This window comes from Heterocephalus glaber, unplaced genomic scaffold (assembly GCF_053883595.1).
Source record: "Heterocephalus glaber isolate CG9 unplaced genomic scaffold, H.glaber_assembly_v1.0 deba00000901, whole genome shotgun sequence".
Lineage (NCBI taxonomy): Eukaryota > Metazoa > Chordata > Mammalia > Rodentia > Bathyergidae > Heterocephalus > Heterocephalus glaber.
This window is the reverse complement of record NW_028258171.1, coordinates 1,222,296-1,241,320: the sequence shown is the minus strand read 5'-3', so window position 1 is coordinate 1,241,320 and position 19,025 is coordinate 1,222,296.

Sequence of the window (19,025 nt, the reverse complement as noted above, 5' to 3'; positions counted from 1 at the left end):
AATATGAGTATTTACTACTATGAATTTCCCTTGTAATACTGCTTTCACTGTGTCCCATAGATTCCGATATGTTGTATTGTCATTGTCATTTAATTGAAGGAACTGTCTGATTTCTTCTTTAATTTCCTCTGTGACCCATTGCTTATTCAGAAGTGTGTTGTTCAATTTCCATGTGCTTATGAAGTTTTTGCAGTTTCATTTGCTATTGATCTCCAATTTCATCACACTATAGTCTGATAATATTCAGGGGATAACTTCAATTCCTTTGCACTTACTTAAACATGTTATATAAGTGAGTATGTGCTCTATTTTGGAGAATGACCTGGGTGCAGCTGAAAAGAATGTGATTCTGATTTTGTGGGGTGAAAGGCTCTGTAAACATCTGTTAAGTTCATTTGTTCAAGAGTTTGATTGAGTTCTAGTATTTCATTACTTATTTTTAGTCTAGTTGATCTATCTATTTGTGACAGTGGGGTGTTGAGGTCCCCCACTACTATTGAATTAGTGCATATATGACTTTTCATGTGTGTTAGTATTTGTTTTATATAGTTGGACACACTAGTGTTTCGTCCATAGATATTTATGATTGTCATCTCTTCCTGTTAGATTGTTCCCATAACAAGAATTTAGTGTTCTTCTTTGTCTTTCTTAATCAGTGTTGGTTTGAAATCCACTTGATCTTCAAAGAGGATAGCTACTCCTGCTTTTTTCGGGTTTCCTTCACAAGGAGTATTGTTTTCCACCCTTTAACTTTCAATCTATGAGTTTCTTTTTGAATTAAGTGTGTTTCTTGTATGCAGCATATTGTTGGATCTTGGTTCTTGACCCATTCTGCCAGTCTATTTCTATTGATTGTTGAATTGAGACCATTAACATTGATGGTTATAACAGATTTGCATTGACTTATCATTGTCATGACTTTTTGTTGGATTCTCCCCATTTACTTTTAATTTCTTCTCACGCCTGATGGATTCATTCTGTTGTGCTTCCTGGGGTTTTGATCCTCATTGTCTATTACCAGGATATTATCTAAAATTTTTTGGAGTGCTGGTTTGGAATTCATGAAGTTCCTTAGGTGCTCTTTGTCATGAAAGTATCTTATTTATCCATCAATTTTGAAAGATAATTTTTCAGGGTACATCAATCTTGGTTGGAGGCTGTTTTCCTTTAGGGCTTGGAATAAGTCACTCCAAGCTCTTCTTGCCTTGAGGGTTTGCATTGAGAAGTCTGCTGTGATTCTGATGGGCTTTCCTTTATATATGATTTGTTTCTTTTCTCTAAGTACTTGTAGAACTTTGTTCTTCTGTTGGATTTCTGGACTCTTAACAATTATATGCCTATGTGTAGATTTTTCTTGATTAAGGCTAGATGGAGTCCTATATGTTTCACTTATCTGTATGTCAAGTTCTTTTCCCCTGCTTGGGAAGTTTTCTGCCATTATTTCTGTGAACAGTTTTTTAAGTCATCTGCACTCTTTCCTGTTTCTTCATTGACTTCAGTCAGTCTTATGTTATTCTTCTTTGCATCATCTAGCAGCTGCTGGATTGATTTCTCATGGTCCCTTACAATTTTGAAGCAATTTTTCTTTTCCTGGTCACTTATTGCAATCTTATCTTCTATATCTGAAATTCTGTCCTCACATTGTCTCATTCTGCTGTGTAGACTTTCAATGGAGTTTTTAATCTGGAAATCTGTTTGTATCTGTTTTATGGATTCCATTTGTTTCCTATGTTGGGATTCCATCATGTTCCTCAGCTCCTATATTTTTTTATCTGTGTCCTCTCTAGATTTATTAATCATTTCTTGCACTATGGGCACAATCTCTGCTGTTATCTGAGAAATTATTTCTGATTTCATTTTTCCCAGATCCTCCTTTGTTGCCAGTTTAGGGAGTCCAGGTGAATGAGTATCAGAGTGTTCCTTCTCCTTTCCCTTGGGGGTTGTTGTAGGTGATCTGGAAGTCTGGTTTTGAGACTTGTTTATGTGACTTCTCATTTGGATGGGGGGTGGAGGGGTCCTGAAAGGGTCCTGGAGGGGTCCTGTTAGTGCCTGCGTGGCTCACCTCCTTTGCACTGGGAGTGGTGGAATGGTGGTCTGGAAGCCCCTTCCTCTGCACTGGGAGCAGTGGAATGGTGGTCTGGAAGCCCCTTCCTCTGGGCTGGGAGCAGTGGAACAGTGGCCCGGAAGCTGGAAGTCATTCAGTCTATGGTATCTTGGTATAGCAGCCTGAGCAGACTAACACAGTAACTTTCAATAAATTATTAATCTGAGTCTTATTTTATTGTAAAATTGATAATATACTATTTATCATAGATTGGCATTGAAGAGAAATTCAAATGACACATTTGGCACTTAACACAGTGCCTGGCACATAGCAAGTACTCGAAAAGCATGAGCTATCATCATTAGGTCACAGCAGTCATTTACCATGGCCTACATTCCTGTGATTGAAAGTCCTTGAGTCACACTGAGATAATTAGTTCAAGAAATATTTAACCAATGGGAACTCTGAAAAGTGCTGGTCTAGCTAAGTGTGTATACACACAACTTAATTGTCCTTGCTAACTATAAGAACTTTAAATATGCTGTAGTAATGATTGATGAGTCAGTTTATAAACACATTAATTAATTAAAAAGACAATTTGTCCATGGCTGGGAAATAATAATTACTAATTAATAATGAATTAAAAGGTTACATGTGTACAGAAAGAATGAGAGAGGTTGAAGAGGCACAGAATATTGAGCAGGTTTAACAAAATGATAACAACATGATTTTAGAAAACAAAAACCACCCTTCCTTGTATAATTTTCATCAGGATCTCCATTAATTTGAGCAAGCTTTGGTTCCACATCCCTATCCCTGCTTCTGTCTCTGTACTAAACTTCATGTTAAATTGGAGATGAGCTTTCTTTTATGGATACATCTTTAAGACAAACATATTAAATAGCTCCATCCACTTTTTCCCTCTCTGCTGATCACTTTGGCATATAATGTTGTCAGAGCTCATCTGAAATATCTTTGTATTTTTTTGTGTGAAAGAATCATTGTCTATTGAAAGGTTTTATTCTTGATATAATTATAAGAACCCTTCCTCCATAGTCTTCATCTCTTAGGGAATTCCTGCTGTTTTGTGGTTAATTGCAGTGCCTTGTGTCATTCCTCAGCAAGTACAGTGAGATTTCTGCACTTTTGTGAGTGCTGGCATCAATAGCATCCTCTACTTCCCACTACTCCCACTTTCTCCTTGTCAGAAAATTGTGGCAGGCTAGCTTCATTTCATAGAAGTGGTTGCTTCTACTTTTCTTACAAGGTATCTAAAGGCCACCAAATATTTGCCCAGGCTAGGATCAGAAGCTTTGCAGAACTCGGTTCTGAGATCATGCAATACATTCACATATTTCTTCTTCAGGTCAAATTAGCTGTGTTCACTGTATGAACTGTGATGCCTATAGTTAAATCACATAGTGCTTTTTTAAAAGACTTACATTGGTAATATTCCTTTCTCTCTAAATCGTTCTTCAAATAATTTTGTAGAAAACACCCATTTTCCTGCATTGCTTATGAAAGTTTTTGCTGCCAATACACACCTTCTTGTTTCCTATGACATCTGTCTGTCTGTATTTATTTATTTTCATGGTTCTGACCATGTCCACCTTGGTGTCACCCATTTTCTGTGTCATTTTTTACTTTCTTAACATTTTCTCTAAATAGTTCCATTAATTACCTCTATAAAGTTCAATAGTTTACATGATATTCCATGGGCCTCTGATACCTCAAAATTTAAATGAACTTCACCAACAGTTGATAATCCCTCATATTTTAAATGTTTCTCATATGTGACATTCCACATTCTCAGCATTTTTGTTCAGTATTATACTATTGTGGCAAAATTCTAAATATAGTATTTGAGTTTATAAATCAATTTTTATTACTTTTAACATTTTCTTTATTTTTTAGCCAAAGTTTTCTGCAATAAAACTTCTAGACTAGTTAGCTACTTCAGTTGTTTGTAAGCATATACTACTGCCAGAATTCTGGAGTGGAAGAGGAATGCAGGAGTAGTATTTAGGCGACAAATGCTGCATGAGCCTTTACATTTGGCCTTTGTGTGCATGTGTATGTGTGTGTGTGTGTGTGTGTGTTTGTGATTTTGCATGCCTTCTAGTTTTAATTCTAAGATGATTTTAGACATATTAAAGTTGCAAAGATAATATGGTGTTCCCATGTAACTTTCACCCACGTTTCTCTAATATTAATATCTTACCATAATCATAATACACTTATGAAAATTAAGAAATTAACACCAGTATAATACTATTGACTAAACTATGTATTTAATTCCATTAATATCCTTATTCTGTTCCAATACCTAGTCAAGGAATCCACTGTTAGTCAATTTTCTGTTACTATAAAAAATACCTGAAATAATCAACTTATAAAGAAAAAAGGTTTATTTTTGGTTCACTGTTTGGGGAGTTTCATCCATGACCAGTTGGCCCCAGTGCTCTAGGCCTATGGCAGCAGATTATGGTGGGGAACACATGGCAGAGAAACACTGCTCACTTCATGGGCAGGAAACAAAAAACAGAGCAAAGAAGAGAGCAGGGTTCCAAAATCCCCTTCAGGGCCTGCCCCTAATGACCCAAAGATCTCCTACTGGGCTCTACCTCTTAAAGTTTCTATCATTTCCTAAAAAGACTGAGCTGGGAACCAAACCTTTAACATGTGGTCATTTGGAGGACATTCCAAACCCAAACTACAGCCCCTACATTGGGTTTGGTTGTGGCGTCTCTTTAGTTGCCTCTGATCTGTGACAATTTCTTGGTCTTTCTTTTTCTTTCATGACCTTCAGGCTTTAGAAAAATGTTTCCAGATATTTTGTAGAATGTCTCCATTTTGAGTTTGGCTGATGTTACCTCACATCTTATGACATGATGCAATAGTACACTTGCTAACTTGGTTCAAACAGTGTCTGCCAGTTTTCTCCACTGTAATTAAAAGTTTTTCCCTTTTTAATTAGATGTTTAGGAGAAGCTGCTTCAGGGCTATGCAAATATCCTCTTTCTTCATAAATTGTCTTTCACTAATTTCAGTTTTCATTGATTGAACATGCCTGTGGTAATTATTACTTTGGTGGCCCAATGGTGTTTCTTTTCCTCTCATTTCTTCTGTATTTATTAATTGTAGTTCTTCTGTAAGGAACATGTTTTTCTTTCCCCAACTAATTTCTTATTCAATCATATATTCCTATCAGTATAGGATCATAAACATTTATTTTATGTCCAGGTTATAGTCCCCTTCTGTCACCATTTGGCCACTGGGAGATATGTCTGTTGGCTCCTGTGCCTCTTTAACATGCTGTCATCTTTTAAAATGACTTTTAATTTGGAATAATTTTGCATTTACAGAAAAGTTAGAGTTCTCATATAGACATTTTTCACTCTATTTCCTTTATTTTTAGCATCTTACATTACCATAGTACATTTGTGAGAACTAAGAAACCAATACTGGCACAGTACTTTAATTTTGAATTTCAACCATTTTCCACTGACGTCTTTTTTCTGTGTAGGATCCAGTTCAGTGTAGCACATTACCTCTTGTTTTCACATCACCCTTGTCTCCTTTGGTTTGTGACGGTGTTTTAGGCTTTCATGATCTTGACAATTAAGAAATATTGGCCAGGGATGCTGCAGAATGTTTCCTGCCTGTATGTGTCTAACATTTCTCATGAATAGAATGGAATTCTTTGTTTTAGAAGGAATAGAAAGGAACTCAAGTCCCCTTCTCATCACACTGTATCTGGGAGAACCTCATATCCACACAAAGTCACCGGTGATACTAACCTTCATTACCTGGCTAAGTTAGTGTTTTCCAGATTTGTCTTATTCTCTCCCTTGGGGGGAGAGGGCTAGGAATTCAGATCCTTCTCATGGAAGGGGAATTACGCACACATATTATTTAGAATTATTCTATGAGGAAATTTATCTCTTCTCCCCCACTCATCTTTGTTTTTACACAAATAAAACCCCACCCAATTTCTCTTCTCTGAGAGTTCTTTACGTCTTATCTTTAGGTGTTTATGTTCTTATAGATGTTATTTTCTTCCTGCTGATTGTATTCCGTATGTGTTTTTAATTAGTGCTCTATGGCCCCTCTGAAACTCCACTTAGGAGTCTTCCCCTATTCCCTGGGGCTGCTCCCTACTTTCTCTCTGCCAATGCAATTTCTGTAGCTACTTTCCTTACTTCTTTGTTCTTTTTTTAAAAATTAACTTTATTGGTACATTTCAGATATACATTATAATCACATTCATCATTGGGAATTTGTACCTGTACATGATGTATCTTAGTTCTTGTTTTATCCCATTCCCCTTCCCTCCCTTCCACCCCTCCACCCATCCCTATTTACAAAAGCTTTGTTTCCATTTTTTCCTTCTTTTCTCATATTTTTACTTTCCCTTTGCTTCTTTGTTCTTAATCAGAGGATGTTAGTCTTGGAGAGAGTAATCTTTTGGCTCACATTTACCTAACAGTGTCATGCTGCTTTTTTCCCCTCTTTTGGTTTGCTACAGCTGTTGTTTATCTCTAATTACTCTATTTTCCTTCTCTTTTCCACCCACTCTACCATCTGGAAATCAGAAATTTCTTCTTCTTCCTCTTCCTCCTCTTTTTTTTTTAATTCTGAAAGAGTCTCCTTGAATTCACATGGGTGTGTTTTACTTGCTCACTTGTTTGGTATCACCTCACTTCAAGGTTACCTGGCCTTTACACAGCTGTCTGTCTCCCTATTAATTTATTATTCCAGGTTTCAGAAGTGCTTTCTTTTCTCATGGACAGCTTATACACAATTTACACTGGGTGATAGTTTTGTTCTTGTCCCCCATACTGCAAAACATATAAATAATAATTACAATAATCTTCCTAGTAAGAGTTATCATTGTTTATTGGGCACTCACTGCACCAAGTACTGTGCTGTCTATTTTATACTTATGAACCTACTGAATGCTCACACCAAGATACTGTTACCATGTCCATTTCATAGGTGTGACTGTTAATCCTGACAGAGCATATAGACTGGAATAAGAATGCCCAGGGGGATCAGTGAAGCACACTTCTGGGCATGTCTGAGTGGACTATGGAGGTGACCTTGAGTATTGAAGTATCTGGTCCCTTGTGCCTTCCTTTCTGGAACTGTTTCCTGCCATGTTTCCTGGGTTCCATGAACGAGGCAGCTCCACTTCACCATACCCTTCCACCATTATGTTGCTTGGAGCCAGGTGATCATGGACAGAATCTTCTGAAAACATGAACTAATTAAACTTCTTCTCCTTTCAACTGTGGAGGCTAGGTATTGTGTCCCAGGGACAGGAAAGCTAACACAATAGATGAGAAACCAAGGCTCAGAAATTTAACTAACTTACAAGTTCACTTTGGTATATTAAAAATATCTAAGGAAACTTCCCCAGTATGTAATTCTGAGTCCTTTAGTCAATATTCAGATAAATCTACAATCATTTCTGTGGCACCTTTTTGGTTGTCTGGAAAAGCTTTGAATTCATGATTATGTTTAAATAAAACGACTTGGTTTCAGGCAAACTTACTCTCATCTTGCTGTACACTTTGAAGCTTCTATTAAAACCAGGACAGCCCAGAAATGAGTGAGGGTTTTACTATGCACTTTATAGGTATTATTTTATAAATTCTCATGAAAACTCTTTGCACTAGATTCTATTAAATTAAATTTTAAAGAAATTTAGTAACTTGTTCAGGCTAATCACACAAACTAGTAGCCAAGATAGAATTTGAACTCTAATGGACTCTGAACCTATACTCTTAACTAACTCACCAGATATCACAATATTTCTAAAGACTGACCATAACTATGTTCATATTGCTTTCCTTTAGATATTGCATAAATATTATGTTTATTTTACCTTTCATTCTTAATCTAAACTAAGAATTAGAATATAGGCAATAAAATTTTGATTGGGTCTCCAAGGATGAATGAAAGCTTTCATCTAGAAAACATCATTTAACATATTGTCAGATGATGGTATCATACTCCAGGCCTCTGAAGAGAGTCATAATTGAACATTAAAGGTTTAAACAAATATTAATCACAAAGAAAAGAAACCTTGGCACATGCCTTTATTCACACAATCTGAGGACTACAAAGCTGATAGTCACATTAACCACTACATACTAATTTATCAAGGACATAATTCTTATAGATTTTCAAGTATCAGTAAAGTGCTGTATGCTCTCCTTCATCCAGCATCTTGAAATTTCATTACCACAAGTTTCATTTGCTGTGAGATTGCTGCATTCCATATCAGGTGTAATATATGAGCCGTAGAATAACTTAAAAATCTTCCAGATGACATATATATTCATTATTTTTTAGGTAATTGATTACAGTGGGATTTAACCTGTTACAATAAATTAGCACAAGGTTTCTAAATAGATCAGAAGATTAACAGTTATTTTAAAAATTAATTTTATTGGTACATTTTAGGTATACAATACAATGACATTCATCATTGGAAATTAGCACCTTTACATAATCTCTCTTGGTTCTTATTTTTTCCCCATTCCCTGTCCTCCCTTCAACTTCCCTATTTACAAAGACTTTGTTTCCATTCTTTCATTTTCTCATATTAATTCCATTTCTTTCTTTCCTTACTCCTACCTCTTCCAATTCCCCTTGCACTTTGCCACTTTTCTTCCTATTTCACTTTATCTATTATACCTTTTAGTCCTTATTTATACTTTCAGTTCCTCACACTAGAGAAACTATTCGGTATTTACATATGTGTGTCCTATTTATTTCACTTAAGAGTATAGCCTCAATGTGCATCCATTTAGCTATAAATATCTCTAATTTCTCATTTTTTATGTCTGAGTAGTACTCGATTTTATAAAAAAACCACATTTCCTTTATCCAGTCTCCAGTTGATGGGCAATTGGGTTGTTTATAAATTTTAGCTAATGGGAATTGCTATGAACATGGGTTTACATATATCACTGTAGTATGATTCTTTTACTTCTTTGAGGAAGATACACAGCAGGGGAATAGCTGGGTCAAATGGGACTTTCAGTTCTAGTTCTTCAAGATATCGCCATACTGATTTCCACAGTGGTTGCACCAGCCTACACACCCACCAGCAGTGGAGCAGTGTTCCTTTTTCCCCCAAAGCCCTGCCAGCATTTGTTATTGGTTGATTTCATTATAGCAGCCATTGTTTCTGGAGTGAGGTGGAATCTCAGTGTTGTTTTCATTTGTATCTCTTGAACGAGACCAGTGATGTTGAACACTTTTTCATATGTTTATTTGCTATTTCTACTTCTTTGTCTGAGAAATGTCTGTTCATTTCAGATGCCCATTTTTGGATTGTGACTTTAAATGTGGGAGGTCTGATTTTTTTAAGCTCTTTGTATATTTAGAAAGTAGAACTTTGTCTGAGGAACAGCAGGTGAAAATTTTTTCCCACATTGTAGATTGTGTCTACACACTGTTGGTGGTTTCTCTTGCTGTGTAGAAGCTTTTTAATAAGAAGAGATTCCACTTATTGATTGTTTGTGCTACTTTATGGGCAACTGAGGTTTTGTTCATAAAATCTTTTCCTAGACCAATGTCTTCAAGAGTTCTACCTAACCGCTGTTACAGCCAGTTCAGCATTTCTGTTTTAATATTTAGATCTTTAATCCATTTTGATTTTAGTTTAGTGCATGGCGAGAGATATGGCCTAGTTTTAATCTTTGGCAAGTTGAAACCCGATTTTTCCAGCACAGTTTATTAAAGAGGCTATCTTTCTTTCATTGAGGGAGTTTGGTTTCTTTTTCAAAGATGAGGTGGCCAAGAGTGTCTGGAGTTGTTTCTGCATCTTCTAATCTGTTCCACTGGTCCTCAGGCCTGATTCTTTGCCAGTACCATGCTGTTTTTCTCACAGTAGTTTTGTAGTATAGTTTCAAGTTGGGTGTTGTGAAACTCCCTGCCATGTCTCTGTTGCCTAGAATTGCTTTTGCTATTCTAGGCCTCATCTGGTTCCAAATGAAATTTTGGATTGTTTTTACAAGGTCTGTGAACTATGCTTCTGGAATTTCAATTAGGGTTGCATTGAATTTATATAGCAGTTTTGAAAATATGGTCATTTTCACTATGTTGATTCTTCTTACCCAAGAACAAGGGATGTCTTTCCATTTTCTGATATCCTCTTCAATCTCCCTTTTCAGAGTGCTATAGTTTTCAGAGAGGAGTTCTTTGATTTCTTTCATTAGGGTGATTCCTAGGTATTTCAGTTTTTTTAATGCTGTTGTGAAAGGAATTGTTTGCCCTATTTCTCTCTCAGTGAGTCTGTTGGTCATGTAGAAGAAAGCTATTGATTTTTCTGTGTTGACCTTGTATCCAGCTACTCTACTGAATTTGGTTCTCAAGTCTAGAAGACTTTTGGTGGAGTTCTTGGGGTCTTCTATAGAGTATTGTGTCATCTTCAAATAATGACACTTTCATTTTTTCATTTCCTATCTTTATTCCTTTTATTTCTTTCTCTTTTCTAATTACTGTGGCTAATATTTCCAAAACTATATTGAACAGGAGTGGTGATAGTGGACATCCTTGTCTTGTTCCTGATTTTAGTATGAAGGGTTTCAGTTTTTGACCATTTAGTATGATATTGGCTGTTGGTTTTTCATAGATGGATTTTATCAGATCGAGGCAGAGACTGTCTATTTGAATTTTTTAGGGTTTTTATCATAAATGCGTGTTGGATTTTGTCAAATGCTTTTTCTGCATCTATGGAGATGATCATATGATTTTTTATCCTTGGCTCTATTGATACAATGTAATACACTGATTGATTTCTGGGTGTTGAACCATCCCTGCATCCCTGGGATGAATCCCATTTGGTCAAGGTGTGTGATCTTCTTGATGATCTTCTGCATTCTATTGGCCAGTATCTTAAGGATTTTTGCATATATATTCATTAGAGCAATTGGCCTTTACTTCTCTTTTTCAGTTGGGTCTTTCTCTGCTTTGGGGATGAAGATGATGTTTGCTTCCAGGAATGAATTTCAGAGTATTGCTTCTCTGTCAATTTCATTGAAGAGTTTAAACAGTAGTGGCAGCAGTTCCTCTCTAAGTATCTTGTAGAATTCAGCAGTGAAGCCATCAGGCCCTGGCATTTTCTCAGTTGGTAAGTTGTTGGTAAGTTTTTAATTACATTTTCAATTTCATTAGTTGATATTGGGTTGTTTAGAATTTTCAGGTCTTCTTCGTTCAACTTTGGGTATTCATAAATATCTAGGAATCTGTTCATTTCTTCTGTGTTGTCCATCTTATTGGCGTATAGGTTCTGGAAGTAGGTATTAATGATCTTCTGGATTTCTGCTGGTTCTGTTGTAATTTCACCCTTTTCATTCCTAATTGCATGGATTTGGGCCTTTTCTTTCCTTCTTCTGATAAGGTTGGCCAAGGGTTTGTCCATTTTGTTTATTCTTTTGAAGAACCAACTCTTGGCTTCATTGATTTTTTTGTATCATTCTCTTTGTCTCCATTGCACTGATTTCTCTCCTGATCTTTATAATTTCCTCCCTTGTATGAGCTTTGGGTTTGTCCTGCTCTTCTTTTTCTAGAAGCTTGAGGTTAGCATCAGGTTGTGTAATTGGGCTCACTCTGTTTTCCTAATATGAGTATTCACTGGTATGAATTTCCCTCATAAAACTGCTTTCATTGTGTCCAGTAGAATCCGATATATTGTATTATGATTGTCATTTAATTGTAGAAACTGTCTGATTTCTTCTTTAATTTCCTCTGTGACCCATTGCTTATTCAGAAGTGTGTTGTTCAATTTCCATGTGTTTTTGATATTCTTGCTGTTTCTTTTGCTATTGATCTCCAATTTCATCACACTATGTTCTGATAATATACAGGGGATAATATTCAAGGAATAACTTCAATTCCTTTACACTTACTTAAACATGTTCTATGTCTGAGTATGTGGTCTATTTTGGAGAACAACCCATGTGCAGCTGAAAAGAATGTGTATTCTGATTTTGTGGGGTGGAACACTCTGTACACATCTGTTAAATTCATTTGTTCCAGAGCTTGATTGAGTTCTATTAATTCATTGCTTATTTTTTGTCTAGTTGATCTGTCTATATGTGCCAGTGGGATATTGAAGTCTCCCACTACTATTGTATTTGTGCTAATTTGATTTTTCATGTATATTAGTATTTGTTTTATATAGTTGGCCCACTGGTGTGTGGTGCATATATATTTATGATTGTCATCTCTTCCTCTTAGATTGTTCCCTTTACAAGGATGTAGTGTCCTTCTTTGTCTCTTAATCAGTGTTGGTTTGAAATCTATTTGATCTGCAAAGAGGATAGCTACTCCTGTTGTTTTTTTGGGTTTCTGTCCCATGGAGTATTGTTTTTCATCCTTTAACTTTCAGTCTAAGAGTTTCTTTCTTAATTAAGTGTGTTTCTTGTATGCAGCATATTGTTGGATTTTGCTTCTTGACCCATTCTGCTAGTCTATTTCTTTTGATTGGTGAATTGAGACCATTAGACTTATCATTATTGTGACTTTTTCTTTTTGTTGGATTCTTCCCCTATGCATTTAATTTCTTGTTGTGCCTGATGGATTCATTCTGCTGGGCTTTCTAGGGTTGTGATACTCCTTGGCTTTTCCTAGGATATTGTCTAAATATTTTTCAAGTGCTGGTTTGGTATTCATGAAGTTCCTAAGGTGCTCTTTGTCATGAAAGTATCTTATTTCTTCATCAGTTTTGAAAGATATTTTTGCAGGGTACATCAATCTTGGTTGGAGGCTGTTTTCCTTTAGGGCTTGAAATATATCACTGCCTTGAGGGTTTGCATTTAGAAATCCGCTGTGATTCTGATGGACTTTCCTTTGTATGTGATTTGTTCCTTTTCTCTCACTGCTTGTAGAATTTTGTTCTTCTATTGGGTTTCTGTGTTTTTTTTTTTTTTTTTTTTTTTTTAGGTACCAGGTATCGAACTCGGGACCTTGTGCTTGCGAGGCAGGCGCCGGAACCACTGAGGTAAATTCCCGGTCTGGGTTTCTGGAATTTTAAATATTTTATGCCTATGTGTAGATTTTTTTCATCAAGGCTAGTTGAAGTCCTATATGCCTCACTTCTCTGTATGTCAAGCTCTTTTCCCCTGCATGGGAAGTTTTCTGCCATCACTTCTGTGAACAGTTTTTCCATGCTGTCTGCACTCTCTTCTGTTTCTTCATTGACTCAGTTTTATGTTATTCTTCTTTGCATTGTCTAGCAGGTGCTGGATTGATTTTTTGTGATACCTTACTATTTTAAAGAAATTTTTCTTTTTTTTTTTTGGTCACTAATTGCAATCTTATCTTCTATATCTGAAATTCTGTCCTCACATTGGTTAATTCTGCTGCATAAACTTTTAATGGAATTTTTAATCTCCTGGAAATCTGTTTGTATCTGTTTTATGGATTCCATTTGTTTCCTATGTTGGGATTCCATCATGTTCCTCAGCTCCTCTAGTTTTTCATCTGTGTCCCCTCTAGATTTATTAATCATGCCTTGCACTGGGGGCACAATCTCTGGTGTTATCTGAGAAATTGTGTCTCATTTTATTTTTTCCAGATCCTCTTTCATTGCCAGTTCAGGGAGTCTAGGTGGTTGAGTATCAGATTGTTCCACCTTGTTACCCTTTGGGGTTCCTTTAGGTGATCTGGAAGTCTGGTTTGGGAACTTGTTTATGTGTCTTCTCATGTCAATGGGGATTGGCATGTGCTGCTGGCATCCACACGGGTCACTTCTTTGGTGCTGGGGGGAGCTGTGCTCCTCCTTGCTGGAGGAGGTGGTACAGCAGCCCAGAAGGCTCCTCCTCAGTGCTGGGGGTGGCTCTAAGAGTGACAATTATGTATTAATTTTACCAGTGTAGAAAACCATCCATATAAAGAAAATCTGCTTATATTCCAAACAGTAGAGTTAGAGAACTTGAAGAAATAAAATGTTGACGATAAGTTGAGCATGCTTTTTCAACAATTTGCTCTTGAACTTCTACATTTACAGTATCAATTTAAAAAGTGATGATGACAAAATGACTGAAATATAATGAAGTATGGGTAGTATGCTTTTCTCCAAAACCTTCCAGGTGATCACTCCTATATCTAAAAAATAAAGTCCTCACTTTCTGCTTTCAGCTTCCAGCTGGCTCACTACAATGAAATATGTGGGGATCTTTATCTCAGGCTCTGTGTTCCATTCCTTTCAGTCCCTTGATTCTAGGATATTGTCACTCAAATCAATATCATTCCACTGTGCAAAAGTGGTTGTTTCTGAAAGCAGATAAGGTGGCATTTTTCTGTTAGACTGTCCTTTACAATGACCCCATTACCATGAATGACCTCACTATCAACAGCAGCCAAGTGTTGCCTAAGAGGTGCAAAAAGCTTAATGTCATTTTTGATTAGAGATGATATGCACCTGGTATAAAATTCAAGAAGAGAAAACATCACAGAGAAGAACTCTTCTTCCCTCAGCTCCTGTGCACCACCGCCCCCCCTCCCCCCGCCCCCAACTGGAAGCCACTCTGGCTGCTTCTTCCTTGTGGTCCCAGATGTGCTCAGCTGAGTGGTAGCATTTCAAACATAACAGCTGTGTAGAACCTTTTTTAAAAATCAACTTTATTGAGCATAATTTACACAATAATCAACCTATTTTTAAGTTAACTTTCAAGGATGGTCAGTAAATTTAGAGTCATTTGACCATTGTCACAGTCCATTTGTAGCATTTGTAGAGCATTTATACCACTTTAAAAAGATTCCTGGGACCATTTTCAATTATTCCTTGTTCCTGCCACAGCCCCAGAAAACCATTCATCTATTTTCTTTCTTTGTAGATTGACCTTTTGTGGACATTTTAAATAAGTGCAATCGTGTCATGTAAGGTCCTTTGATTGGCATCTTTCACTTAGCCAGGTGTATTTAAGATTCATTCATATTGTAGCATGTATCATGACTTGATTTTATTAGTATTTCTTTTTGTTACTGAATACTACTAATATCAGACAGAGCATGACACAATGCAGAGGTTAACCATTCCTCCTCCTCCAGCTTTTCTTTTTTTAATTTTTATTTTAATTTTATTTCAACTTTTCATTCATATGTGTTGTGCTATGTTGCCACTTCTCCAACTCTTGTGCAAATGACTCTACTCTCCCCAAACCATTATTAAGTTTTATTTAAATCTTTCAGAAAATGTCAGCGGGAAATAGAAGGTAGTGTTTACATTATAATCCTCAAGTGATCAATTAGACAACATCCTAATCCTTGATGAGCTGAAAAGAACAATAAAACACATCCCATTATCATAGATACATGAGCTAGGTAGAAATACTATAGGCAGTCAGACAGGGGAAAGTCCTCAAGAGGGCCAGGACAAACCACCAGAAACAAACCACATCTCCACATCAGCTCAAAACCAGGCCTCAAGATAGAGACAAGATAACCAGACCCACCTACTTCTTCAAAGAACTGGGCTTAGTGAAGTATAGATAGGCATCAACCACCCTGGGGGTGGCCAGAGACCTCTGGACCCACTGCCCCTTAGGAGAATCCTTGTTCTTTCCATCCACGCTTGCTATGTGACTCGCTTCCCAATTGGACCACGATTACCGAAGTGACTATACTTGTAACCTTATTGGATGTTCATGGCTGTGGCCCACACTGTACCCATGTAGGTTTCACCCTATAAAACTTCTCTGTAAAATGGGGTCCTTGGGTTACCTGCTCGGGCCCCCTCCTGCCCTTTAGGAGCTTTCCTATCAATAAATATCTTCCTACTTTTAACCTCCGTCGTTTCTAGGACTCATTCTCCAATTTCTAGAGAATAAGAACTCGGCATATCATACACTTAACAGGTTGGGAGATGTAATATTTCATATTTCATATTTCCCCTGACACCATTGTGTAAGGATCTGTATGACACACACAGCACCTTAGTGATTGGCACTAAGTTGGTGCTCAGTAAGTGGTAATTGTTACATTCACATTTCTCTAGAGCAGAAATGACTGTCCTTCTCTTCTGGCATCTTTTTACCTTCTTCCCAGTCATGAAATATACTAAATTTTCAGTTTTCATAGATAAAATGACTGTAGGAACTTTATCTTATAAACTTAATAAAACAATTAATTCATTTTTTAAAGGCTTTGACGTTCCCAATAAAAGGACAATGGCACCATCAGCACCAACAAAAAGCAGCAGATGATTAATTCTGATGTTATGGGTTAACCAAATCTGTTATAAAATAACACAGAAACTGGAATTAAAATTGTCTTTATGGAACATGGTCCCTTTGAAATTCACATCTATCCCCTGAGGTAAGTAGAGGTGCTGTGACTATCTTCAGAACTGGAGAGGAAATCAAGGCTCAGACGAATGAATCTCAGGCCTTTTCCTCTATATTGTAAAAAATTAATTAAATGAAATAATGAATGTAAAAGGCATAATTAAGGCATTGTGAAAATATCAGTAATGACTGTGATTGTCCTTATCCTATATGATATACAATCTAATAAATCCTAAAAACAAAATTTGCCATTTATAATTAAAACTAAAATATGTAATTCCACTACCAAAATCTTCAGCAGGTTGGAGTCTTCTCAAACCAACTTACTCTTGGTTCTTATTCTAAACTAAAAATCTCTTCTAAACTAAAACCTCTCTTCTAGATCTATGATTCTAGATCTATGGCATGAGGTGGGATTTAGAAAAGACCTGCTCTCTGGACAGCTTGAGGGGAGGCTGGTTACTCAGGAAATGGTCTCCACAGTATCAGCCAAAAGCTTTTTAAAGAGAAGATACCCACTAGACTTTGATTGCAAAAACAGAATTAGGTATCGGAAGTGTATGGATCAAAGGTGTCTCAACCCTAATGCTTCCTATGTAGAGTAGAATTTAAAGACCTTACAATCTTTTTGTTGTTGTTGCTGTTGTTTGGTACCGGGGATTGAACTCCAGACCTTATGCTTGGGAGGCAGGCAGTGGAACCACTGAGCTAAATCCCCCACCCAAAAGACCTTAGAATCTTATGTGATGTTCCTGAATGTACTTCTTTCAACCCTGTGTTAAAGACATCTCCCTACTTGGTCACCACCGTCATCTTCAGTATTATAGTCACAATAACTATACGCTGCATTAAAGTAATTCTGAAAGTGACTTGCAGGTCTCTTTTACATCATTGTTGTAGTGAACTTTTATGAGTTTATTGTTATATAGAATTCCTGGAAACTAGACAATGCTTTTTTCCCCTTTAGCTAAAAATGAACTCTTTCATTTATGGAAAGAATGTAGATATTTCTAGGCGAATTTAATCAGTTTTGTATTTCAAAAGATGAAAGACTTTACAGTTTTGAGGAAATGCGTTTATATATAGATGTTTAATAAAAATCTCCAGTATCTTTCCATCAATAGGCAGTCTGAATAATTTTCAATATATTTCCTACAGGCAAAATGGAAAGATTCAATTCAGGTTTAAAAAAATGTATGAAATCAAGTTAAAGGTCAATATTGATAGAGGTCTGTCAATTTAAATTAGTCTTGCTTTAAAAATTCAAGGAGAAGGGCTGGAGATTTAGCTCAGTGACACTGTGCCTGCCTCACAAGTGCAAAGTCCTGAGTTCGATCCCCAGTACAAAAAAAAAAAAAAAAAATCCAAGGAGAACTAGCTCTATGGTTTTGAAAGTATTTTCTTCTTTCCTATCATGTAGCAGAGGGTAACGGTAGACATCTTCCTGAGTTTCTGGGAAAACTGACTAACCTGTTATCTTCTAACTAAGCCTTTCTACCCTCACACTGTATTGCAATACTCAGGAGTGACCAGGTATGGCTGCTACTTGTTCTTTCTTTTTGTATTGGTGACAGGAAGTGGAAGAGAAAAGTGGAAGAGACAAGTGGAACAGAAAGCATGTAAGTGAAAGAGCACGTGGTGCTATCAAATGGATGTCTTCTGTATCTTTCCATTCACATAAATTTAGAATCTAAGTTGAAGGTTCAACTTGTACATGAAAGGAATTTTAAGTAGCAGGGCTAGGACACTATTATGAGTTCAATTGTGTTCCCTCCTCAATTTCTATATTGAAATGCTAAATCACAGTACCTAAATCACAGTACAAATGCCTTGATAGTATTTGAAGAGAGGGTCTCTAAAGAGTTAATTAAGCAAAACATGAGGTCATTAGGGTGGACATTAATCCTATAGGATTAGTGTCCTCATAAGAAGAGGAGATGAGGACACAAACACTCACAGAACAGAGACCATATGAAAACACAGGGAGAAGACAGCCATCCTGTATGCCAACAAAAGAGACTTCAGAATAAACCAACCCAGCTAACTAACACCTTGGTCTGGACTTTTGGTCTCAGAATTGTTAGAAAATAAATGCTGTTTTGGTTACACTGTGGTCCTTTGTTATGGCAGTCCTGCAAATTAATAAAATAAAGCTAAAATTCTCTCTCTCTATCTCACACACACAAACATACACACAAATATTTAGACTATTTTAGAATTCATAATAATTAAAATAGCAGACCATTGTCATCAATTCTATTATTACTTCTGTCCTCTCTTTCACCAAATGCTTAAGGATGCTATTTAGTAAGCCCTTTGGCCAAAGACCTTTTTTTTTTTTTTGTGGTACTGGGGATCAAACTTAGGACCCTGGGGAACCACTGAGCTAAATCCCTGGCCCAAGCTATATCCCCAGCCCCAAAGGCCTTTGAAAGAACTAAAGTAAAAGGTCAGTGCTTACCATATGATCTTGGATTCTTAGACTTCTCCCTACATCTCTCACATGGCAACACTGCACACTTGGAGCTACAGTGACTGGTTTAAAGTCTTGGTTTGTTACTTTACTATGTACATAAGGGAAAGTTACTTCTTTTCTCCATTAGTAAAATGTGGATAATGTGGTTGTTGTGTATGTTATAAGGCACACAGAGAAAGAACTCAATACATGTAGTACT